This window comes from Vulpes lagopus, chromosome 5 (assembly GCF_018345385.1).
Source record: "Vulpes lagopus strain Blue_001 chromosome 5, ASM1834538v1, whole genome shotgun sequence".
In the NCBI taxonomy this organism is placed as follows: Eukaryota; Metazoa; Chordata; class Mammalia; order Carnivora; family Canidae; genus Vulpes; species Vulpes lagopus.
In genome coordinates, this window is record NC_054828.1 from 37,995,522 (window position 1) to 38,023,053 (window position 27,532).

The 27,532-nt window shown below is 35.5% G+C and overlaps 1 pseudogene; it reads right to left on the minus strand.

Moving 5' to 3' along the window:
• Window positions 1-974: 974 nt before the first annotated feature.
• LOC121491758 lies at window positions 975-27,112 on the minus strand (annotated as a pseudogene).
• Window positions 27,113-27,532: the final 420 nt, after the last annotated feature.

Genomic DNA, 27,532 nt, shown 5'->3' on the forward strand with positions numbered 1-27,532 from the left:
GTTAATCTGCAATTCATTAATTCATTTCATGTACAACAATAATGTTATCATGTTTTAAAATGTGCCAAAAGGTTTTTAATTATGATGTTTAGTAATTTGCTAATGGACAGTATGGAAAACATAAACTCATTGTAGGCTTTGCAAATGTAATTTTTTTTTAACATTTGATCAAGAAGATTTTAGATGTTTTGGTTTTTGGTAACACAGGTGTCACCGGGTATCACAAATTCAATATATTCCTGTTTTCTCCCCTTCAGTCAAAAATCAAGTGGTGGAGGGAATTTGTACTCGCAGTTGAGGGAACACAATGCCCTGGGCCAGTGAAAAATACCTGGAAATTGACCAACGTGAAAGTGGCCCAAAGGAGTCACAGGTCTTCAGAGCCTAATGAACGATAGAGATTTTTTGGCTTATTCCCAAAGCTAAGATGTCTCTGTATTTGTATAGTTGGAGAGAAAGGGTTAGTGGAGTGGTTTTATAAATAAGATTAATTACTATATAGCTATAACTGAAGTCTCCAGGCAGAAGGCTTTACAATTCAGTCAGTGCTATATATACTCTTGTTTACTTCCGGCAACTGACCAGAATCCTATTCTTGATGCTTTCTACAGATATAAAAATCTTTGCAACTGTTTAGGTAAAGCTGGAAGGAAAAAAAAAAAAAAAAAGCAAGTGCTGGTCATAAAAAAAGAGGGTTGGCGTGGAGGGAGAAAAAATAACAAGTGTAGATTATACAGTTCAGGAAAATCCAGAGTTATCGCAGAAATTAAAAATGACTGAGGAAAGGGCAGGCACCAAGGCCAGCACCAAAGCTAACAAATGCCTACATTGGCTTATTTATATTCTCTCCCCACAATGTTCATAGGGGAGGAAAATAATAATTTTAAAAGCTTCAAACTATAACAAATGCACACTGACCTTAGAAAATAAGAATCTGAATTTTGCCATAATACCATTTTTTTTTCCTATAAAATTTACTTTTTTGATTTGAAAGATTTCATCATGGTGGCTTTGCCTTTGCCCGGCAATTTCACTTCTTTTGTCACACTGGCTGCAGGCTTCTTTGAAGAGCCACCACTAGGTTTCTTGATGACTGAGGATGAGGGTCTGACTTTCTTGCCAGGAGTTTTGGCCTTGGGATGGGCTTTCTTGGGCAGGGGCCTAGCTTTCCCCTGCTGGGCAAGCTGGGACTTTAGGTGCAGGCTTGGACCCTCTGCTTCATGGATCAGCCTTCACCAATGATTTGCCAGGGTTTTCTTCTACAACTTCCTCTCGGGTGGAGGCTCTTCAATGTCAGAGTCTTCTTCTGAGGAGTCATCCTCCTCCTCATACTCATCTCCTGAGTCATCTAGCTCTTTCTTTGGAAATAGAACTCCTAGGCTGGGATAATAGAAAAATCCTATTGCCACTGTATCCTTTGCCAGAGATCTGTTCCATCCACCCATTCTTTTTACATTTCTGCAGAGTTTTCTTCAACAAATGCGTTTGATAGTTAGAATTGATCCCTGGGTGGTTCTCCATGACACACTTCTTCAGAACAGTAGTGCAGCAGGTCTTTGGCTCATTCATGGCAACAACGGCAGAGAGGATTGCATACTCCATCAGGCTTCTACCAAGCAAGGGTTTCTCCTCTGATTTCTTCAGCTGGAATGTCCCATAAGCACCTTTGCCAGTTATTTGTTCTAACTGCCCTCTCTCTACTGCTCTCTGAAGAGCATTCTTCAACTGCTGAGGCCTGATGGCCACTCTAAGTTTAGGGTAACACTGAGACACGTATTTCCTGATGAGACCGTAAGAAGCTTCTTTAGGGTCACAAAAGCAAGTAAAGGCCAATGGGAGGATATCCTCCAACTTTACTTGTGGTTCAGGATCTGCTGCAGAACTTCTGTTCTTTCTGTTTCTGGATTTCTGAGGTGTTTGTCTTGATTTCTGGACCACAATAAAATGCCTAGAAGCACCTTTTCCTTTTACCTGTTTGATGCTATCTCTCTTTAATTCTCTTTTCAGTGCTTATTTAAGGAGGTAGCTAGCCCCTTGCCTCCAGCTCCAGAGAAGGATACTTATGGCTAATATATTTTCAAAATAGCAACCACTGATGCACCACTCTTCTGGAAGCATGTCTTAATGGCCCCAGTTAGGATTTCATCCATCTTGGGATGGTGGGAGGAAGCCATTGGTATTTGTTTCTGAGCCCTGGCTATCTGTCTGACAGGGTAGCCCAGGAAGATATTGTATTTTTCACTTTCTTCTCCTTTTCTTTAGACTGATCTTTTTCATCCTTTTTGGTTTCCTCTAAAGACTTCTTCTCTTCCCTCTCTTCCTTCTCAGGTTCTTCCTTTGGTTGCTCTGTTTCACTAGATGTAGCAGGTGGAGTTTCATTCTCTTGTTCTTCTATAGTAAAGACAGATTCCTCTGAGCTTGTATCCGGTTCTGGCTTTTCTTCCTCCTCTTCAGCAACCTTGCTTTTGGGAGGAGTTTCCCCGCATAGAATTCACAGCTGGATGAAAGGGCATGGTGCAATCTTCTACCTTCTTTGCACTACCCCCTTCCAGGTATCTGCATTGCTCATCATCACCTCCAGTGTCCTCTAGCCATGGAGCTCTTGCAAATGTAATTCTTTAATTAATTTACCCTTTCCTCTGTCTCCCAAAGAATAATAATATAAATGCCTTTCTGTGGTTTAAATGGACTTATTTTTAGAGCTAGGAAGGAAAAAATAGGACATAATATTTATACATGGCTAACCTATGAATAAAGCATAGAGATGGCCCCTTTTATCTATTTTTAAAGATATATTCTGTTGAAATTAGGCCAGTTAAAAACCCTACAATAGCCTGTAAGTGTTTAAGTGAAAGAGTCATCAATATAGCAAACTTCATTGTTGTCTTCTTTTAAAAAATTGCCACAGGCGTCCAGCAACCATTTCTTTAGCGACCATCATTCTAATTAGTTAGCAGCCATCAGCATTGAGCCAACACTCTCCACTAGCAAAAAGATTACCATTTCCTGAAAGCTCAGATGATAGTTAGCATTTTTTAGTAATAGCATATGTTTTTAAATTAAAATATTCAATTAAAGTATTATTCTTTAGATATGATGCTATTGCACAATAATAGACTATAACTTTTATATACATTGGGAAACCAAAAATTTTATTAGACTTTATTGCAATATTCACTTTTGATGTGGCCTGGAACTGAACCTGAGGTATGCCTGTATTGATCTTTATTTTTTTTCCCATAGTTCTTCAAAACAGAAACTTGTTGACATTCTCTTTTAAAATATTCTTTTATTTGTTCATTTATGGAGAAAATTTTTATTTATCCTAGCCCTGATACCTTACTAGCTGAAAGCCTGACACTATTTGTATGGGGAAAACAGTTGTAAAGGCTATGTATTTGTCAACCCAAATATAAAACATCTCAGATTGATCTGGCCAAAAACAACAGCAGCAGAAGTACCTTGTGAGTATTTAATCATTTTTTGAAAACTAAATTCACCATTGCAAATCTTCTAAAGGTCAAAGAAATAAGAAGAAATGAAGGGAAACAAAACAAAACAAAAAACATTTTGTCGTATATTGATCTTCAAAGCTTTCCTTTTAGTTATACAGGGATTTTTAGCATCAAAATATAACCTAAAAGGGATGAGGGCTTTCAAAATGTACCATAACTTTCAATAGAGTGTTCTTAGGAGAATAATATAGATCTCAGTAGTAATGATATTACATGACATTTTCAATGGCCAAATTGGAAGGGTCTAAATTTAAAGAATTCTTCATTTTATTGCCAAATATTAAGCAGAAAACCACACAATACTAAACCTGCTTAATAAAGAACTACCCAACCTGTAGGACAAGGACCCTCTTAAAATATAAAGTAGGGGAAAAAAAATATATATATATAAAGTAGGGGTAAACTTATAAAGTATGGACTCTCAGAATAATTTCCACTTGATCAAGTAAAAATGAGCTGTATGTAGGAGTTAGAAAGTGAAGAAGTAGAAGAACTCAAAAGAGAGATGATCTTGAGCAATTTAAAAGCCTCTTAATTTACATATTTTCTTAAAAGCTTATATTTATAGTCACTGATACGGCTTTTTGGAAAGGATACTGGTGGGTGAGAATTAACATTGTCTTTTAAGCCATAAAGTTATTAACATTACAAATTTGAAGGATTCCAGAAATAAAAATTTGTTTTAAAATTAAATATATACTAAACAATATTTATAACACATGTAGTTTAAAACAACAACAAATAAAACCAGTAGTAGTATATTACTGCTCAGTTTGAGAAATTAAGCATTATCAATATACTTGAAACTCCTTGATTTTTCCTCTTGCAATCTGATCCTTTTTCGACCCATCAATGATTATATCCTCAATTGTATTTATGTATTTCTTTTGCTCATCTTTAAAATGTTATGTTCAGCTTTGCATGCTTATGAGTGTCACATAAAATTGTGTGTTGTTCTGAAAATTGCTTTTAAAAATTATTGATAGTGAGTTTATAAGGTTCATCCATGTGTGTTTCCATAGGTTGTTCAATGTCAAAGTAGAATATTCTAGTCTATGAATATACAACTATCTATAGTCCAAGCTTCTGTTCTTGGACATTTGGGTTATTTTCTGTTTTTCTTTCCTATTACAAAATAATGTTGCTCTGAAAATTCTTGGAGGTGTCTTCTGGTGCATAGAGGAAAGAGTTCTCTCTGGTGTACATCAAAAGAGTAAAATTTGTGGATCACTAGGACTAAAATTTCTGAGTTAACACATTTCAGTTGACTAAATATGACAAATTGCTCTTCATAGTGGCTCCACTCCCCCAGCATACTATAACAGGTTTTGATCTACATCATTTTGAATTTGGTATAATCAGACAATTCAATTTTACCCACACAGTAGATATTAAAGACTGTCTATTTGAAAACTTTAATGTGTATTTTCCTGATTACTAGTGAGGTTTAATAACTTTCTACATGTTTATTAGTTACTTATTTTTTTTCTTCTATGTGTTTGATTTATTTTTGATCTGTTCATAATTTCCTGTACATATACTTTTGTTCTTGTCCTATTGATTTGCAGAAGTTCTTTTTATACTTTTGATCCAAAACATGTTAGTCATATATGTTGCAATATATTTTTACTTTCCTTATGTGTATATGGATGACTTGAAATTCTTGATTTTTAGTAGTCAAGTTTGTTAATCTTAACTTTTATTATGTTTCTTGTGTCTTATTTTGTGTCTTGTTCTAAACCTTCTTCTTTATTTTTTTAAAGATTTTATTTATTTGACCGAGAGAAAGAAAGAGAGCACAAGCAAGGTGAGCAGCAGGCAGAGGGAGAGGGAGAAGCAGATTCCCCACTGAGCAGGAAGTCCAATGCAGGGTTCAGTCCCAGGTCCCCAGGATCATGATCTGAGCCAAAGGCAGATGCTTAACCAACTGAGCCACAGAGATGCCCCAAATTTCTTCTTAATTCTCAAATCTCTCAAATAAGTTCTATGCTAGTTTCATTATGTGTTAACTTGGCCAGGATACAGAACCCAGTTATTTAATTAAACACTAATCTAAGTGTTGCTGGGAAGATATATTCTAGATATGGCTGAGATCTATATTCAGTTCAATTTAAGTAATGGAGGTTGCCCTTGATAATGTAAGTGGGCTTCAACCAGTCAATCCCATTTACAATTGCACCCAAAAGCATAAGATACTTAGGAATAAACCTAACCAAAGAGGTAAAGGATCTATACCCTAAAAACTATAGAACACTTCTGAAAGAAATTGAGGAAGACACAAAGAGATGGAAAAATATTCCATGCTCATGGATTGGCAGAATTAATATTGTAAAAATGTCAATGTTACCCAGGGCAATTTATACGTTTAATGCAATCCCTATCAAAATACCATGGACTTTCTTCAGAGAGTTAGAACAAATTATTTTAAGATTTGTGTGGAATCAGAAAAGACCCCAAATAGCCAGGGGAATTTTAAAAAAGAAAACCATAGCTGGGGGCATCACAATGCCAGATTTCAGGTTGTACTACAAAGCTGTGGTCATCAAGACAGTGTGGTACTGGCGCAAAAACAGACACATAGATCAATGGAACAGAATAGAGAACCCAGAAGTGGACCCTGAAATGTACGGTCATCTAATATTCGATAAAGGAGGAAAGACTATCCATTGGAAGAAAGACAGTCTCTTCAATAAAGGTGCTGGGAAAATTGGACATCCACATGCAGAAGAAAGAAACTGGACCACTCTCTTGCACCATACACAAAGATAAACTCAAAATGGATGAGAGATCTAAATGTGAGACAAGAGTCCATCAAAATCATAGAAGAGAACACAGGCAACACCCTTTTTGAACTTGGCCACAGTAATTTCTTGCAAGATACATCCACAAAGGCAAAAGAAACAAAAGCAAAAATGAACTATTGGGACTTCATCAAGATAAGAAGCTTTTGCACAGCAAAGGATACAGTCAACAAAACTAAAGGACAACGTACAGAATGGGAGAAGATATTTGCAAACGACATATCAGATAAAGGGCTAGTTTCCAAAATCTATAAAGAACTTATTAACTCAACACCAAAGAAACAAACAATCCAATCATGAAATGGGCAAAAGACATGAAGAGAAATCTCACAGAGGAAGACATGGACATGGCCAACATGCACATGAGAAAATGCTCTGCATCACTTGCCATCAGGGAAATACAAATCAAAACCACAATGAGAGGGATCCCTGGGTGGCGCAGCAGTTGGGCGCCTGCCTTTGGCCCAGGGCGCGATCCTGGAGACCTGGGATCGAATCCCACGTCAGGCTCCTGGTGCATGGAGCCTGCTTCTCCCTCTGCCTGTGTCTCTGCCTCTCTCTCTCTCTCTGTGTGACTATCATAAATAAGTAAATAAATAAATAAATAAATAAATAAATAAATAAATAAATAAAAATTAAAAAAAAAAAGTAAAACCACAATGAGATACCACCTCACACCAGTGAGAATGGGGAAAACTAACAAGGCAGGAAACAACAAATGTTCAAGAGGATGAGGAGAAAGGGGAACCCTCTTACACTGTTGGTGGGAATGTGAACTGGTGCAGCCACTCTGGAAAACTGTGTGGAGGTTCCTCAAAGAGTTCAAAACAGACCTGCCCTACAACCCAGCAATTGCACTGTTGGGGATTTACCCCAAAGATTCAGATGCAATGAAACGTCGGGACACCTGCACCCCAATGTTTCTAGCAGCAATGGCCACAATAGCCAAACTGTGGAAGGAGCCTCGGTGTCCATCGAAAGATGAATGGATAAAGAAGATGTGGTTTATGTATACAACGGAATATTACTCAGCCATTAGAAACGACAAATACCCACCATTTGCTTCAACGTGGATGGAACTGGAGGGTATTATGCTGAGTGCAGTAAGTCAATCGGAGAAGGACAAACAGTGTATGTTCTCATTCATTTGGGGAATATAAATAATAGTGAAAGGGAATATAAAGGAAGGGAAGAGAAATGTTGGGAAATATCAGGAAGGGAGACAGAACATAAAGACTCCTAACTCTGGGAAACGAACTAGGGGTGGTGGAAGGGGAGGAGGGCGGGTGTTGGAGGGGTATGGGTGACGGGCACTGAGGCGGACACTTGACGGGATGAGCACTGGGTGTTTTTCTGTATGTTGGTAAATTGAACACCAATAAAAATTAATTTTAAAAAAAAAGGAAAGAAAGAAAATTGAAAACTAGGGTTTTCTGGAGAAAAAAATACTCTTACTCAAGACTGCAGCTTTAATTCCTACATGAATTTCCAGCCTGCTGAACTGCTCTCAATTTCAGACTTGCCAGTTCCCACAATAACTGGAGCCAGTTACTTAAAATTAATCTCTCTCTCTCTCTCTCTCTCTCTCTTTCATCCACTGCCTCTGTTTTCCTGGAGATCATGATGGATGCATGCACTTAAATTATTTCCAGAAACTTTTGTTATTTAATGACTCACATTTAGATCTTTTAGCAAATTGAAATTGATTTTTATTGCATAATCAAGTAGGGATAATATTCCCAATATTATTTATTGTATAGCTTCTCTTTTACCAACTAAGATATATCAGTTCTGTCATAGGCCAAGTTTCTATGTTCATGTGAATGTGTAACTGATTCTCCATTCTTTACCATGATTCTTTTCATTTTTACTGAGGTATTACCAAACTATTCTAATTACTATAGCTTTAGAAAAAATATTGGTATCTAGTAAGGCCATAAAAATTGTAAAGTGCCTTAAAATTATACTTCTGAGATTTTGATCACATTAAATGATATGAATCAAGTTAGAGAAAACAGATAATTAAATATGCTTTACAGGGATGCCTGGGTCGCTCAGCAGTTGAGTGTCTGCCTTCAGCTCAGGGCGTGATCCTGGAGTCCCAGGATTGAGTCCCACATCGGGTTCCCTGCATGGAGCCTGCTTCTCCTTCTGCCTGTATCTCTGCCTCTCTCTCTCCCTCTTTCTCTCTCTCTATCTCTCTCTGTGTCTCGCATGAATAAATAAATAAGACATTTAAAAATAAATAAATAAATATACGATACATTTTTACCAATAAAGATTGATGACATCACCATTTATTTCAGAATTTTTAAAGTATTTATATATAGGATTTAAAATTTTCTCTTTAACATTCTTATATCTTTGTGATCTTTTTATTTGCTTGCTATTAGAACTCGTATCTTTTTTAAATTATATATTTTGTCAATAAATATTTAACTTTGTATTTAGATTTTGATATCTAGAAAATTTGTTAACTTTGTTATTATTCTTTTGGGTTTCTGCATAGATAATTATTATCTGTGACTAAAACGATTTTTTTATTTATTCTCTAGTCATTCTTCATTATGTTTTATTTCTTACAATATTAAGTCCAAGGATAAGAGTGAATATCTTGTTTATTTTCATAATTAAAAGAGAATAATTAATACTACCATATTAAAAATTATATCTACTTTAGGTTTTATTGAGCCATCCATTCTTAGATTAGGAAAATTTTCATGTATTTACAGAGTGATGCAAATTTTGCAAGTATTCCTTTTAAAATATTTTTAGTGCCTTTTCTGCATCTATTGATATTTTCGTTTGATTTTTCTCTTTTACTTAAAAAATATACTGTCTTATTACCATTCCGAGACAAAACTAACTTGGTCATTATATATTATGGCTTTGTTGATCACTGAATTTAGTTTTCTATTAACGTATATAGGATTTCTGCATCTAAATGTGTGAGTGATATTGACCTGTAGTTTTCTAATATTATAGCTTTATATCTTGTTTTAATTTGATTACTTTTTTTCAGTTTTATTGAAATGTAATTGGCATATAACATTGTAAGTTTAAAATGTAAAATGTATTGATTTTGTGCACTTATATTTTGTTAATTACCACCGTAGTGTTAGCTAACACCTCCATCCTATCACATAATTACCATCTGTGTGTGTGTGTGGTAAGAATATTTAAGATGTATTCTATCAACATTTACAAGTATATGGTAAAGTATTATTAATTATAATCACCGCTATATATTAGATCTCCAGAACATATTCATCCTGTAACTGGAAATTTTTATTATGACCAATACCTCCCTATTTATTCATCCTGTATTAGGTATTAGGTATTAGGGACCAATACCTCCCTATTATTCATCCTGTAACTGGAAATTTTTGTTATGACCAATACCTCCCTATTTATTATCCCTTACTTTTGGCTGACCAGCATTCTACTCTCTGTTTCTGTGAGTCTAGAATTTAAGATACCATATTTAAGTGATACCATACAATATTTGTCTGAGTTATTTTGCATAATAGTCTCAATGTCCATCCATGCTTTTGCAAATGGGGGATTTCCTTCTTTTTTTATGACTAAATAATATTCATATATATGCAATAGTATATATTCATATTACATAATGTGTATGATACATATTCAGACATGTGTCAGTAACATATATGTTAAATATATCACATATCTGTGAATCTATAACACATACTCGTACATGTGATATATATGTGTGTGTATATACAAATATATATATCACATTTTATACATGTGATACATGTGATATATATACATGTATATATATAATACACATTTTCTTTCTCCTTTGTCTCTCTTTTTTTTTTTTTCTCCATTCAACTCTTGACAGGTATTTAGGTTGTTTCTGTGTCTTGGCTATGGTGAATAATGCAACAAACAACATAAAAGTGTAAAATATCTCTTCAATATCCTATTCTCATTTTCTTTAGATACATACCCAAAGGTATATCATTGCTGGATCATAAAGTAGTTCTATTATTAATTTTTTAAGGAGCTGCCATACTATTCTCTATACTGGCAGTACTGATTTATATTCCCACCAACAGTGCACAAGCATTCCTTTTTCTCCACATCCTTGCTAGTACCTACTATCTTTTGTCCTTTTAATGAGCTATTCTAACAGGTGTGAGGTGATATCTCATTGTGGTTTTGATTTGTATTTCCCTGAAGATTATTAATGTCAAGCATATTTTCATGTAGCTATTGTCATTTGCCTGTCTTCCTTGTTTTGTTTTTCTTCTCAGTGCAGAAAGGTTCTTTTATTATAGCACAGAGACAGTGCCTGTGGGCAGAAAGAGCTGCACTGGGATTGTGAGGAGTAACTGATCTTATACTTTAGAGTTAATGGGAGTTAAGAATAACGTAAGTCTCTCAGGAATCTGTTCCTATTAAAAGCAAAGTCTCTAAAACCTTGAAGGGCTACCTATTGTTAAGATAAGGTTGCTCTTAGTCTTTAATGAAATATCAAGAGTAAGTCAGCCATGAGTTCCTTGAGGAATGTCACACTCTGCATATCTCAGGGATTTATCAGCAGGCTGCAAGTTGTAAAGAGATTTAATTTTGACTGGTTTTCCTTGCCTTTGTTCTCCTCACTTCCTTCCGGAACAATTTAGACCCTTAAATCTTTAAGGTTGCTGAGAGTGAAAGGTCTTATCTTCTGTAATTTCTTCCTGCTGAATAAGAGCATAGAGCTATTCCTATAGGTCAACACTGGGCAGTTGGAGACACAGGAGTTATGAAAGGCAGAGGCAGCTGAATCTAAGTTAGACAACATATATGAATCTCCATGAGTAGAAGGGATCATATGTTGGCTTGAAGTTATGGCAGTGAAGGAGTCTCAGCACTAGGCAGTTAGACACCAGAAAAGACAAACAAAATAAGATTAGCATTATTATGAGAAAAAGGAAGCCCAACAAAAAGACCTTTGATAGTTGACTAAAATCCTCCTCCAGTCCAGGAGTTTAACCAATGATTAAAGGAGAGGGAGGGATCATTTAAAGTGCCGATTTGAGTATTTATATCTTTTAGCAACTCTGTTACATTTTTTGTGATAATCTGGAATATAAACACAACAATGGAAAAATGTTTCTTCAGTTCCTTTGACCATTTTTGTAATCAGGTTTTTGTTTGTTTTGTTTTTACAATTGAGTTGTGTGTTTTTCACGTATTTTGGATATTAACCCCTTATCTGATATATGATTTGCAAATATTTTGTCCCATTCTATAGATTGCCTTTTAATTGTGTTGATTGCTTCCTTTCCTGTACAGAAGCTTTTCAGATAGATGTAATTCTACTTATTAACCTTTGCTTTTGATGTCATATCCAGGATATGACTATTAAAATTAATGTCAAGGATTTTCTTCCCTGGGCTTTCTTCTAGGATTTTTATAGTTTCAGCTCTATGTTTGAGTCTTTAATCCTTTTTGAGTTTTTTGGTTTTTTTTTTGTACTGATATATATAGTTGGGCTCTAATTTAATTGTTCTTCATGTGGCTATTCAATCTTCCCAGCAGCATTTATTAAAAAGACTATCCTTTCTCCATTGAGTATCTTGTCAAACATTAGTTGCCCATATATGCAAGGATTTATGTTTTCCCATTTGTCTATGTGTTTATTTTTATGCCAGTGCCATACTGATTTGATTACTATAGCTTTGTAGTACAGTTTAAAATGATGAAATGTGGGATCCCTGGGTGGCGCAGCGGTTTGGCGCCTGCCTTTGGCCCAGGGCGCGATCCTGGAGACCCGGGATCGAATCCCACATCGGGCTCCCGGTGCATGGAGCCTGCTTCTCCCTCTACCTGTGTCTCTGCCTCTCTCTCTCTCTCTCTCTCTGTGACTATCATAAATAAAAAAAATTAAAAAAAAAAAAGATAAAATGATGAAATGTGATGCCTACAACTTTATTCTTCTTTCTCAAGATTGCTTTGACTCTTCAAAATCTTTTGTTATGCCATACGAATTTTAGGATTGTTTTTTTTTTTTCTATTATTCTGAAAATACCATTGGAGTTCAATATGAATTGCATTGAATGCAAGGATGGCTTGGGTAGTATAAACATTTTAACAATATTAATTCTACTGATCCATAAACATAAGGTATCTTTCCATTTGTTTGGCCTTTCTAATTTATTCCATCAGTGTCTTATATTTTAGTGTACAGATCTTTCCCCTCTTTTGTTAAATTTATTTCTAAATATTTTATTTTTGATGTTATTATAAATTGGATCGTGTTCTATATTTTTTCAGGTATTGCATTGTTTATTGTATAGAAACATAACTGATTTCTACATATTCATTTTGTATTCTAAAAATTTGAATTCATGGACTAGTTCTAACAGTTTTTGGTGGTGCCTTTGGGATTTTTTGCATGTAAGATTATATAATCTAGAAACAGAAATAATTTTATTTTTTTCCTTTCCAATTTAGATTTCTTGTATTTCTTTTTCTTGCCTGATTATTTCTGGCTAGGACTTCCAGTACTATGCTGAATAGGAGTGGTGAGAATGGACACCCTTGTCTTGTTTCTGATTTTAGAGGAAAAACTTTTGACCTCTCACTATTGAGCATGACATTAGATGAGGGCATATATGACCTTTATTATGTTGAAATAAGTTCCTTTTATATCCAATTTTTTGAGTGTTTTCATGATGGAAGAATGTCATATTTTATTAAATGCTTTTTCTATGTCAATTGAGAGATCCTATATTTTTCATTCTATTAATATGTACCACATTCATGATTTGTATACGTTGAACCAGTCTTGCACCCTGGTAATAAATCTTAGTTGATCATTGTGTATCACAATTTTAGTGTGCTGTTGAATTTGGTTTACTGACATTTTGATGAGAAGTCTTGTATTTATATGAATCAGGGATATTGGTCTACAGTTTTCTTCTAGTTTTTTTTTTTTTTTAATATGGTGTTGGTATCAGAGTAATTCTAGTGTCATAACATGAGTATGACAGTGTTCTCTCTTTTTCAAATTTTTGGGAAAGTTTGAGGATTGGCGTCAATTCTACTTTAAAATTTGGTAGAATTCACCAGTGAAATGATCTGGTTCTGGGATCTTCATTGTTGGGAGGTTTTTGGCTAGTGATTCTATCTCCTTACTTGTTATTAGTCAGTTCAGATTTTCTGTTTCTTCATAATTCAATCACAATAGGTCATATGTCTCTAGGAATTTGTCCATTTCATCTATATTATCCATTTTTTTGGCATATACTTATTCATAACCATTTTTAATGATCCCTTGTATATCTATGCTGCCACACAGCATTTGGTCCCCATTTCATTTATTTCTGATCTGATGTGAGCTTTTTTCTTTTTTCTCTTTTCTTAATGTAGGGGTTTATCACTACAAACTCTTAGAACTACTCTTCTTCTATCCCATAAGTTTTGGTATATTGTGTTTCAACTTACTTTTGTTTGTTTCAAGATTTTGTTTAAAAAGATTTCATTTTTTAGTAATCTCTGTATCCAGTGTGGGACTCTAATTTAGAACCTTGAGATCAAGAGTTGCACCTTCCACCAACTGAGTCAACCAGGCACCCCTGTTTGAAGATTTTTATTTTTATTTTTGTTTCCTTTCAGTTTTTTATTTGACCCATTGGTGGTCCAGAAATGTGTTGTTTAATTTCTGTATATTTGTGCATAGCTTGGAGGGGGGTGGATAACTACAGATGAGTATATTGATGCCAGCTAGTAATAGAAAACAGTGCCTGATCCAGGCCCAGAAGCAACTGTGGGAGTCTTGGCTGTCAAGTGTTCCCTGCCATGGTTGTATAGCCTCCCTCTAGGCATTGGCATGGCAGTGGAGGCTGGTGACTGGCATCAGGCTGGGAGAATGTAGAGCTAAAGGGGCTAATCCTGAGTGGGTATATGGTGGTGGGGGCCAGCTGTAGAACTCTAGGCTTGTGTCTTAATACTCATGCAGCCACAGAGGCCTGGACAAGCTGCAAGTGTAGTTCCTGGGCTCCAGTGTGGATGAATGGGGAAAACAGGGAGGGACTCAGGCCACTGGCATCCTTGACTGTGCACCCCTGTGGAACAAAAGATGGTGACATTTACAAGGGGTCTATGGCAGCTGTGCTGGCCATGCATTTCTTCTTTAGGGGCAAAAGTTGCTGGGTTGATCTGTAGAGCAGGTCATTGTGAACTGCAATGACTCCCCCTGTGTGGGTGGTTTGGGTGGCCTTTGCTTTTTTCTTTGTTCTTAAACACCTCTGTCATCTTAGCTTGGCCAGTCTGAGTGGGGTGAAATGGTCTGCTCCCTGAAAGGCTGAGGAGGCTAGTTGTTTATCCTGCTTTTCATTTCTCACTGAGGGGAACTCTAGCTGGCTGGTGCTGTGCAATGCTGTATCTTCTTCTTGATGTCAAGGTCATTGTGTAGGAAAGCAGGCCTGGGCCACTGAAAACAGGCTTGTTCCCAAGAAAAATATGTCTTCCATGTTGGCTCTTGGCTAGCACCTAGGAGATGAGGAATGAGCCCTTGAAATATTCCACCTGATAAAGGAATACTGTATGCCTGAGGCTTTGAACAGCTTCATACCAGTTTTGATCAGACAGTTAAAGCCAACAGATTTATGGTGAATGTCTATTTTTGATCTGGGGGTCTGAAGTCTGAGTATCTAAATTAGGTCACACAAATACCTAATAAAAACTCTTGATGCCAAGGCTCATTTGAACTTCTCAGTGGGTAACACTTTTAATTAGTTGTCCTATGTCCTAGCAGGGAGAATTTAATGTGTCCATGAGACTCTACTCAGAGTAAAGTTCTAGAAGCTTGTGACTGGTTTCTCCTGGCATCTGCTCATGTTCCTTTTTTCTTTTTTTGACTTTACTCTGTATGCTTTCACTATAGTGAAAGCCATCAGTATGACAACTTTTCTGAGCCCTCTGAGTCATCCTAGCTAATCATTGGGCATGATGGTGGTCTTGGGGACCCTTCAGACAGTTGACTTGAGAAGTGGAATTCACTAGAATGACACTGACTCACTGAAACATGATGAAAACATTGTTTGGGAAAAAGAAGGATGATAGGGGTAAGAATGACAAATCTCTGATACCTGAATGGCTACCGATAGTAGTATGAGGCAGCAGCTGTGATGTGATCATTACCATAGGTAAAAGCTATCAATGGAATTCAGAAATGATAGATCTATTTCCTGAGGAGTTGGCTTACTGGATATATCAAAAAGACAATATAGTGAGAAAGCCAATACACAACACTTGGTTAATTTTTTTTTCTGTAATAGGTAAAGTGAAAGTAAAGGATGGGATTGGAATAGGTTTTGGCATCAGATTTTTAGCCTGTCTGAGCTATGACCACCAGCTTTAGGGCTTTTTCCATTGGGAAACCATGTTCTGGAAAACACAGACAGCACGTCTATGATTTATGGTCATCAAGAAGGTAGTCCAGGTAGCAGGTGCATGTTTATGTGTTTGCAAAGCCAAGAAACTACTGAAACTGGGAATATATTGTGAAAGAGTTGTCTCATTTTGTGGATTAATATAACCAGCTTTCTGAAGAACCTTTACTAAAGTAAGTTATGAGAGTAACTAACTTCAAAGCAACCTCTTCAATTTTTAAAGCAATGGAATGGAGGAGCATGTTTGGATTAATGCAGAATTTATATTTTGCTATTGAACAATCAAAACTGGCTGCTGTCATTTATTCAAACACACAAGTTTTTCCTCAAGGAAAAGCTAGTTTGGTGGACTGAGCAAAAGACACTGTAAAGTTGGTTTATCCTGAAAAATGGAGTTGTTCTTTCCCTTCTTTAAATGATAAGTGGAACTCCCCAGATAAGGTGGCTAATATGCTCCTATTCAGGGCATGCTAAATTGGCTTTATGATTATTGAGATGTTCATCCATTTAATTCTCTTTTTTACCAAGTCATGGTAAATGCTTTGATGAAGTAGGCCCTTTTTGCATGGGTACTCCTTGTCACCTGCTGTAAAAATCAAGCACAGATCCAAAAAGCCGTATCAGATTTGTTGTCTCAGCTTTCCCTACCAGAGTTAAAGATTCTTAAAAAGATTGGAATGATTTACAGGAGAATAGAGAATGACAAAGAGATTCATCCCAACAGATTAAAAGTCTTTAAATCATTATTAAGGGATGGAAAGAAAAAATGACCATTGATGAGTTCAAAATAAAGGTCTTCAGAGATTTGATAGATATATGGGATCTAGTCCTTGTTCCCCCAAATTGAAAAGCCCTAAATAAATCTGCTCTATTTATCCTAAATTGGAGAAAAAAAAAGAAAAGAAGGCAAAGATCACAATGATAAACCTGACTTTGACCTACCAGAAAGTAATAGTCTGGTATGTTAAAGAAGATGAAGATTGACCAATTTCTTTGCTTGACCCTCGGCTGGAAAAGAAACCTTCCTAGAGTTCTTTGACATAGAACCCTTGTGCACTGTGATTCTAAAACCTGTTGGTGAAATCCTAACAGGGGCCACAATTATAATGGGAGGATATGGACATATAATAGTTGATGGGATTAAAGTAAAAGTTTGAATAAAAATTAAAATATATGAGCAGACTTTATATGATGTGGTTGTGTCACTTTTACCTGAATGTATTACTGAGATGAATATTTATGTCCGATTAGAAAGCATTTCTCCTATCTAATATTGTAAAAGAGAAAGTATATGTTTGTCCTTCAACTAGTATTAATTGGACATGCTAAATGAAAATTTATGGAATATTACACACAGTTGTTAATTGGAAAACAGTATTAGATACCTGGTAGAGAAAAAGAAATCATCACCGTAATTAGTGAAAGTTAGAATTTGAAGTATGGATACTTGTCAAATTATCTGTATAGTTAACCTGTGTGACCCATGAGAAAGGTAGATGACTCATGAAGACAAACGATAGATTATCAAAGCTTGAATAAAGTAGTACTTCCTATAGCATTAGCAGTCCCTGGTATGGTTTCAAAGTGTAAAAAATATAAGGGAACAAAGATTGGGACTTAATGATTGATCCTACAAATGCTTTATGCTCAATTCCCATCTTATAAAAAAGCCAACCAGGTTGCTGCCATGTGGGAAGCATCCCAATTTACCTTTATTACATTGCCACGAGGCTATTGAATTCACCAGCTTACTGTCACAATTTGTTTAGAAGAGATTGGGACTGAAGGCAGGGACAAGTGTGGCAATACACTATCTTGATATTACAATATCATAAACTGAGTAACATGCCAGGACAGGCTTTAATGTAACGGTGACACCCATGATGCAATCTGGTTGATAAATCCAGGAAAGATCTAAAGACTCATTTAAATGGTGAAATTACTGTGAGGAATAACCTATACAGGAGACATTCATGACATTCCATGGGCAACTAAAAATAAACTGCTGTATTTCCTACCTCTCACACTAAGCAAGAAAAACAGTACTTTGTCAGGCTGTTGGGATTTTGTAGGATGCAGATTCCACAGCTAGGAATATTGTTAGCTCCTATCCATACAACTGCCTGAGGGAAGGCAATATTTGATGGGAGTCTGAGTAACACCAGGACAGGTTGGAATTTTAAAAAGCAGTGTCTTAGTCAATGCTTTGGGGCCTTTATGTTCCACAGTCAGATACAGTACTGAAAGTATCTGTAACTTGCAGCTATATAGACTGGAAACTATGACAAAATCCCATGAGTGCCTCTCAGCAGCAATAGTTGGGAGTTGTACCAAAAAAACCCTAGATGTAGCAGTATGGTACAAGCCATTAAGAGACAATTATTGGCTTGCTATTGGACATTACTGAAAACTACCCCTATTACTGATCATAAAATAGATCCTAAAACCTAAAATACCTACAATGTCCTTAATAATGTCAGAAAAAACACCCTACGAAGGAAATCAGTATCCAAAAGAGTTCCATAATATAATGGAAATTGTTTATATAGAAACACGCTACCTGGGAAATGCAAGGAGAATAACTTCTTTTCCTCTAGGGCTGAATTGAGACCGTCTTAGTTGGTACCTGATATTGCCATATAAGTGGTATCCTGTGAACAGATCTCAACTGATCAAAAGAAAGCTGTTTGACTTACGGATAATAGTTGCAAGCACCCTGATTGAAATGCTACTGCACTCTGATTCCTGTAGAAACTGTGATTGGTTAAGGTAACAACAAGTCAACTCTCTGGACTGAATTGTGTGCTGTTTTCTTGTAGTGATGGAATAACTAAATGACAATAAGAACCCAGGTGTTTAGATGTATATAAACTCATGAACAGTGGCCAATGGCCTGGCCAAGTGTTCAAGAAGAAAAGCAATGGAAAACTATGCTGTTAAAGGAATGTCTAAATGAGGCGTGGACTTAGGGAAATCACTATGGGAATTTATTTGTTGCATTAGGTAGGATATATTAATGCCCATCGAAGAACCCTTTTGCAGGATCAAAAGCTAGTTGGCACCAGCAAATGGACATCCTGGTACAGTTGCTGGTGTGGGTCAGCCAGGTTCATGAAACAAGAGGAAATGGAACTGCTGCAGCAATGCAGTGGTAGATAAGGATGGATGTATTCCTTTTGCACTTTCAGAGGCACAAAATGCCAGCAAGACCTGTCCTGTCTGCTACTGAGAAAGACAATCTGCACGTGGCTAGGGGCAGACTCCCCAGGGGCAGGGCCCTCATACATAACTGGTAAGTAGATTACATCAGGCAATTACCAGTACCCCCAATATGGCATAAATGGGTTCTGACAGGAATAGACACATTCTGGACTAGGTTTTGCATACCTGATGGTTGATGCAAATGCTTACAACACTATTTTTAAAAAAAGTTGGGGATCCCTAGGTGGCTCAGTGGTTTAGCGCCTGCCTTTGGCCCAGGGCATGGTTCTGGAGTCCCAGGGATCGAGTCCCACATCAGGCTCCCTGCACGGGGCCTTCTTCTCCCTCTGCCTGTGTCTCTGCCTCTCTCTCTCTCTCTCTCTCTCTCTCTCTCTCTGTGTGTGTGTCTCTCATGAATAAATAAATAAAATCTTAAAAAAAAACTGGAACAGAAGATACAGTACCAATTTTGACTACTGAGATATATTGCTGCAGATAAAGAAATACAGTTTTACAGTTCTTAGCATTCAATGATGTGCAAAGCGTTGTAACATCAAATAGACACATCATATTGCATATCATCTTCAAAGAAACAGTTTGATAGAAAACTGGGACAGCCACTTGAAACATTTGTTGTCTAAGTGGGAAGATACAAAGGCATGAAGCCCTTACTTATAAGCCTTGCAATTGCACACTTAGTACGAGAGAGACCAATATAGCCCAATTTGCCATAAAAGGAGGGTTCCCCTATTTTTCTGGGGAATCTGGGGAAGAGAGTATGAGAGAAGACTATATAATTTTTTTCCACATCACCTTAACTTTCTTTTTTTTTTCCCCTTCTTATGCAATGGTCTTGAGACTACAGTTGCAATTGTGGGTGCTAGAAGGAAGGATGATCCTTAAACAAAAAACCGTAACCAGGCCTTTAAACCTTTATGCCAGAATTTTTAAGGGCCTAAAGGGGTAGATTGTGCCTTTGGTTCACATGGAAAAGTTGGAATTGACAGTAAACACAGATGTATTGTCTAGTGGTTGGGATATTCTACTAGTTCTAAACCTAAACAACTGTTTGGATGAGAGTGGGCAAAAGAGAAGGCAATGGCTAGATTGGTATTACTGTGTGGGTAAGCATACTGGCTGAACCTAACATTCCTTCCAAAAATGGAAAAGTTTTGGTTAAAATCAATGTAGAAAGGAGAGAAGGAGAAATGGTAGCTGAAAGTGAAGGTTGTACAGAGAGGGAAAATCCATACGACATTAGTACCTTCAAAGAGGCTGAGAAAGGGAATGATTTTGTCTCTTAGCACAATTATATACCAGGTGCCTGAAAAGATGCAACTACCAGTGCAAGGTCACCACTTCTTTCTTGAAACTTGGTGAGGTTGAGTGGAAGCCTATAAATTTGCATCATTCTAAGAGGCATTTTGGTCATACACTATGATTGCGTCCTGGACCAATTTTTAATGCCTGCATACAACTCTAGTCATCTGTCAATATCATTTCACTCTTATAATTCAGGTTACATCTACGTCGAAAAATTTGAATTGGAAGGAAATTTCCAGGAACTACTTTCTTCTGGATCATTGGACCATACATTGTACACCTCCTGGTAGATTGATTACTGTTAATTATAAATCTTGATCAAATTCTTAGAAAAGTGCCTGGTCATAATACACAAAATATAGCAGCTGCATTCTGACATACTAATGTGCACTGTGCTCAAGTATATATTATCCTTGTTTTTATGGGTGGCAACCTACTGAAAAGTTTTCTTGTTTTTCTGTCCTGGAGCAGGTTTATTTCAAGTTCATTTTTACACTGTGCATGGAGCTCTTCAGCTAGGATTTTGTAGAGGTTTCCCATTAGGTTGTCAACATTGAACAGAGTAGGTTTTCTCTTGTCCCTCATTCTCCTTCAAAACACGTGCATCAAAACAAAGCTCAAGTACATCAAAATTTAGCATTTGCTATGTGGTGAAAACCAGTATCAGAACTGATTTTACCTATTAGATTTCAGCTAATTTTGAGTTCCTAATTAGAGCTTATTTTCTCACTACCTTTTCTTTTTCTTTCTTTCTCACTACTTCTATATTCATTTCTTTTTTCTTTAACTTTGGAGGTTTTTTTTTTTATTATTTCTATGTGTGTTGGTGTATATATATATTCAAAAGGAATCATGTAATACTTTATTTTCTCATTTATGAAAGCATGGAGGTAGAATTCTGATTGTAGGGGAAAAGTAAACATTGAATGATCATATATAAAATATACTACCATTTTGAATATATATTATTCCAATCATATATACACACACATACATGCATGAACATACATATCCTAGTTACTACATAAAAAGCATTTTGTTATGTTATTAAGCTTTTTCCAGAAATTTAATTCTTTATATCTTCTTAACTTTCATATTGCAAAAGTAACGCATGTTGATATAACAGAAAATACAGATAGCTAGAAAAAAAAGAATTAAAAATTACCACCACTTGTTCATAGTAGCTATCATTTTATTTTGACAGATATGCATTTGTACTATACATGCTTCCTTGCAGCTTACTTTTTTTACTTAACAAAACATTGCAGATCTTAGCTATTGAATATATTTCCAAAATATTTTAAATGACTCATAGTATTCCATTTTATGTAAGCAACATACTTTTAAAATCAATCCCACATATTTGGTCTTATCTGCAACAAAATTATCATTTATATAATGTATACATTGCCTTTACATGCATTGCATATATGGAACTGTTTAAAATATTCTTTTATAAAAAAATAAAATATTCGTTTATTATATTTTTATTTTGCATAATGTTACCATAATTCTCCTTACATAAAAGTATTTATGCACATCTCAGATTATTTCCTTTGTATAGATTTCTACAAGTCGGGTTATTGAGACTCAAAATAGAAATGTCCTTGGTGGTTGTTGCCTAATTGCTTTTCATAAAATTTATGTAAGTATCACTTCTCACCTGCATAGTTTGACTATGCACATTTCAAGTTATTGTTTTCCCTTCACTGATTAGTTAAAAAGAAGATATTTGCTCATTTTGTATTTAAAAATCATTTTAAAGAAGTATTTTACGGTTAGTATTTCAACTTACTTATCTACTAGGCTAAATATTTTTCATATAGGGATGCCTGAGTGGCTCAGCAGTTAAGCGTCTGCCTTCACCTCAGGGAGAGATCCTGGAGTCCCAGGATCGAGTCCCACATAGGCTCCTGATAGAGAGCCTGCTTCTCCCTCTGCCTATGTCTCTACGTCTCTGTGTATGTGTCTCTCATGAATAAATAAATAAAATCTTTAAAAATAAATAAGTAAATATCTTTCATATACTTATAGGACATTTATTATTCTTCTGTTACTAATATTAAATGAAGTTATCTATTTTTCTACTTGGTTTTAGTGCTTTCATTCTTATTTTGAGAATCTTTTTATTTTTTAAAGATTTTATTTATGCATTCATGAGAGACACAGAGAGAGAGAGAGGCAGAGACACAGGCAGAGGGAGAAGCAGGCCTCATGCAAGGAGCCTGACATGGGACTCGATCCTGGGACTCCAAGATCACGCCCAGGGTGGAAGGCAGGCGCTAAACCACTGAGCCATCCCGGGATCCCATTATTTTGAGAATCTTCAGTAAGTCACACTTTCATAATATTTGTGCAATTTCTTTTAGTTCTTTATTTGTCATTTAGTTGATGTTTAAATGATTTTGTGGGATGAAAAGCTGCAGTCTTTATATTCTCATTTTTTAATTAATTTTTTGTTGCTGTTGTTATTTCTTTGACTGAATTTTGGCTGAAAAGTCTTTCTCACCCTATATTCTTGGCATTTTTCATTTAAAAACATATTTAAGTTGAAATATATTTTAATATATGTTATAAAATATGGATCTGACTTTATACTTTTAATAGGTGGCCAAATATCTAGCTCAAGTAGGTTCATGTCTTTAAACTCAATTGAAATCATGGAATATACCTTTTATTTTAGAACTCTGGGAAATTAAGAGCAAAAAGCTAAAACACATGTATAAAAGGGAAAGTATTTTATTCTGTCTTTACCATACCATCATTCATGTTTAAGTATATGACTGCTCATCTTATTTTATATGCCTGCATCATCAAATAAAACACTACATAGATTTTATTTCTTTCTGAGAATTGTGAAGTTTCCTTTTTTCTCTATTCTTATTTCTTCTTGACCAGTTTTGCCAATTATAATATAGATTGCTTGTGGATGGATATGTCTGAAAGGATATTTATATCTGAGCACAGCTAATTCTAGGCACAGATCTAATGTCAAAATAAAGTAATCAGCATATATCCTGTCCCTTGTCTCTCTCTCCCAGTTTCAGATTCTGTTTCAGGGAGAAAAATACAGCCCCTTCTTCTTCCGCAGTGACAATCCAGGTGAGATAACAGAGTGTTCAATTAGCTGAGCTAATGGAGCAGCTCCCCCAGTTAAGCAGTGGGAACGGTTTGAAGCCTTCATGCTTCTTGTTCAATTTCATCCTCTCTGATAACATTTTTAACTGCCTGACAAATCCTCTTTATTTAAAGGCATTCTTCCTATACCTTATTAGTCTGGCGATATTCCAGTTAAATTCCCCAAAATGTCAACTTTGTTGGGCACCAAGTAGAAGACTTTGCATCAGTCTCATATACGTTATATTTCTCCAGCCCATCTTACCTCTTCCATGTTTGAATTCATTCAAAGTGAGCGGAGGGCAGGCTGCCAACTCTGAGAGAAATTCTTGCCACAGTCCTTCCCATAGTTCGCTCCAGACCTGCTGTCTTCCTGGAGAGGAAGCTTTCAAATGTCTGAAAGGAGGAAGTAAAATTGTCACTTTCCCTGAAATATACAGTGTTGACAGCAAGTGTGGTAATTAACAGAAAATAAGGAATGCAGACATAGCAGTGGGACTGGTGGTTAGAAGCCATTCTTTTAACTCCATGAGTGCTGGAGGGAGTTGTGATGAGCTGATGTGTCTGTGGCATATGGAGGAATGTGGGGTCTGCATTCAGAAGATGTGAGTCTAAGGATAGGCTCTAACACTTACAAAGGCTGACACTCCCTTCGTCTTTCAGCCCTTGTTTCCTTGTTTTTATTTCATATGATTATTATAAGAATAAAATGAGTGATGTGTGAAAGTGTTTCATAAATCACAAGTGCCATACGAAATAAAAGGACATGTTATTGTTGTTGTTCCTGATATGCAGACAATGAGGGAAGGAGAGGATTTTATTTATAGACCTTTTCTAGGAGACTTGTAAGTCAAGTGAGGAGGCTGGAGCAAACAAGAATTACAGATGGTCAATCATCCTACAGGTTATATTAAGGCATGTCCTTTAGAACCTGGTCACAACATTTAGAATTTTATTTACTTTGCTTGAAATAGGTACCATGACAGCATGTTATTTTCTTACTGAGTTAGGTAAGTCCTAAAATCTAAGCCTTTAGGAATAAGTTCCTATATCAATCCATCTATTCATCCCAATGATTAATATGCATTCTGTGCTGATTTTGTGTAATGTACTAAGTTAAGCTATACGATTGCAAAGATAAAAAATACATGATTTCTGCTTTTGAAGGAGCTCAAAGCCCTAAAGCAGTTATAGATGTAGGTGTTATTTCTTTTTTTTTTAATAAACAAAATCTCAAAAGAAGGCCAGTTAAATAAAATCAAAGATGGTCTAAAAAACTACTCTTAGGTATAAATTTAAAGGCAACTCTGTATCATTTGGAGAGGTCCTTGATATATCTGTTGTTTAATTTTATTTGCAGGCTATTTAATTTTACTGGAGGGTGGCTAGTATGAAACTCCTATTTGAAAGCCTTCAGATCTCTTTAAACTTTTCTTACAAAGTCAAAACCAAATACACTAGCTGAAATAATTGAGCATCTTCTAGTTAATGAGGCCACATTACTAGACTCAAAAACAAGATTATTGATATGAGCCTAAAGCAGGACTTTCCAAAACACCTTGGCCCTAGGCAGGCTCATGAGTTAGTTTCTATTCAAAATGTTTCCTTTGAGAATGGGTTTAACCTTTATTTCATGGGGTTAAAGGAAACTCCGAGAAGGCATGTTTGGTTATTGTTGTTTGTTATTGTCCACTCTAGGGAGGGGAATCAAACATTTTATATTTCATATCTTATGTGAAAATTCATGCATAGAAGACCAGAGTTAAGTGGCAACAAATTTTAGATTTCCTGAAGTTATATTTTAGTACTTTTTATAGATTGGTTTAGTTGGCAGCTGCCCAGCTGGATTGCCCTTAGTCTGGCTCAGAAAGGAGCCATGTACATTCTTTCACACTTTACCTTTTCTTAAGGAAAAAAACAACATCCCTAAGGGTAAAATCAGATCCTAGTGTTACCAGTTTTCTTTTTCTTCCCCTTACTCACCCTTGTGGAACTACCGCACAAACAGCTATAAAGTACAGGATTATACTTAAATTAGACTTCTTTTTCTTTTTTTCTTTCTTTCATCCCTTGTCCTTCCTTCCTTCCTTCCTTCCTTCCTTCCTTCCTTCCCTACTTCCTTCCTTCTTTCCTTCCTTAAGATAAAGAGAAGTTTTATCAAAGACCATCTAGAAATGACATAAGAAAGTAAAAATTGCTCAAGAAAGTAAAGATTATTCGTATTTTAATGTATTTTTTCTGGTTGCTGTATAAATATACCTATATGTACACCTAGGTAAGTGTGTATATACATTTTTTACAAACCTGATTTGCCAAATTATTTCTTTGTAACCCTTTTTGTTTATTGAAAATATAAGTATGTTTTAAAAATTATTTTTCTACAATATAATCTGTATTCCAGTGCCTGACTTTACTAAGGTTGATTTATCAAGTCCCTGGTTATTTCTAAATGTATGTTATATACTATATTGTTACATCTTATAGCTAAATTTTAATGTATATAAATGATTACTTTATTTGGACATACATTATTAGAAATGGAATAACTATGTCAAAGAGTATTCATATATGAGGCATACAATGGTGATACAAATTTCCAAATTCTCTTCCAGAAATGTGCACATTTATACTACTTACATATGTTCACCTGCAAACTTTGCCCAAACTCCTTTTTACAAAAAAAAAGATTCCCCAGAACATTTCTTTTCTCTTTTAAACAATGTAATATTCATAACAGAAGAAAAATTAATATAACTCTCTTTTCCATAAGTATAACTTCAATAAGTATTCTAATGAATCTAATGATGTGAAATGTCTAAAAAGACAGTCTAGTTGAGAATTTAAATATTAATTATAATTGTTTTCATAATGTGAATTGATAAAAAGAAACAAATATGAACAAAATCAAAGCAAAATAAAAGTAATGAATTAGTAGAATTAGTATGAATTAAAATTATGTAAGCTGCCATTCAGAATGGAGAGAGCTTTTTATTATGGCAGAAAGAGCACAAGGCTTCTTATATTGCTGGCTCCACAACCAAGAAGCTACTTGCACAGTGTTCTGCAGAACTGTTAGCTTGTTTAATAATCAATTTCCTATCAATAAAATTCTGATAATGATACAGGGTTTTTTTTGTTTTTCTAAACTTGTAGGGTTTTTTGTAGGACAACTGAAAATTATAATGCATATTGAAATATGATATGTGAATAACAAGTATGAATATGTTTGCAACACAAAGTGAACCAGTAGCAGCAGCAGCAACAACAGAATATGGAGCAGAACATTAATCTCTACCACACTCTACTGAATGAGAGTCTACATTATAACAAGATCCAATGATATTTAGTCAACTTAAAGCTTGGGAAGCATGAAAAAAATCATCTTGTTTAAACAAGAGATATTTACCAAAACTTTCTGTCAATATCTTCTCCAGAGGCTGATGGTAAAATGAACATAATAGTTAGAGTAGGAACACTAGAATAAAATAGGGTGAGTTAAGAAAGATCAAACTATGTTTTAGAGTTGGCCTTTCCACTCAGAAGAAATATGCCTATTTTGAGTTATGACTTTTTGAGCAAAAATTTGAAAAAAGCTTATTAACATCAGATAGTAGCAATTGGATCCATATATGTTGAGATCAAACTCACCTATCCTGGTGGGGATGGGATAGGAAAGAGATGAGTAAGGGACAGCAATGTGTCCTCCATTGGTTAGGTTCCCATAACCTTTTGCACTCAACCTCATGATGGCACTTACCATTCTGATTTTGTGAGATTCTGCATCCCTTTTGATATTTCCATTAGACTATACATTTCCTGAGGGCAAGGCTGTATTTTATTTATTGTTGAGCCCTTAAAAACTAACAAAGTGTCTTGCACATAATAGGCTGAACACAATATTTAGTAGTAATGTTGGACAGAGCAAATTTACATAGAAAAAAATCACAATATTTTCTGAATTACATGTCCAATCAACCTAAGAGCATGACAACTGATTATTTGGAATCTCTCTGCTTTTTTTAATTGACATGTAATTGATATATAATATTCTATTAATTTCATTTGTATGACAGAGTGATGGAGCATTTGTATACATTGCAAACTCATTACCAAAATAGGTCTAGTTATCATTTGTCATCATACAAGGCTAATACAATATTGTTGA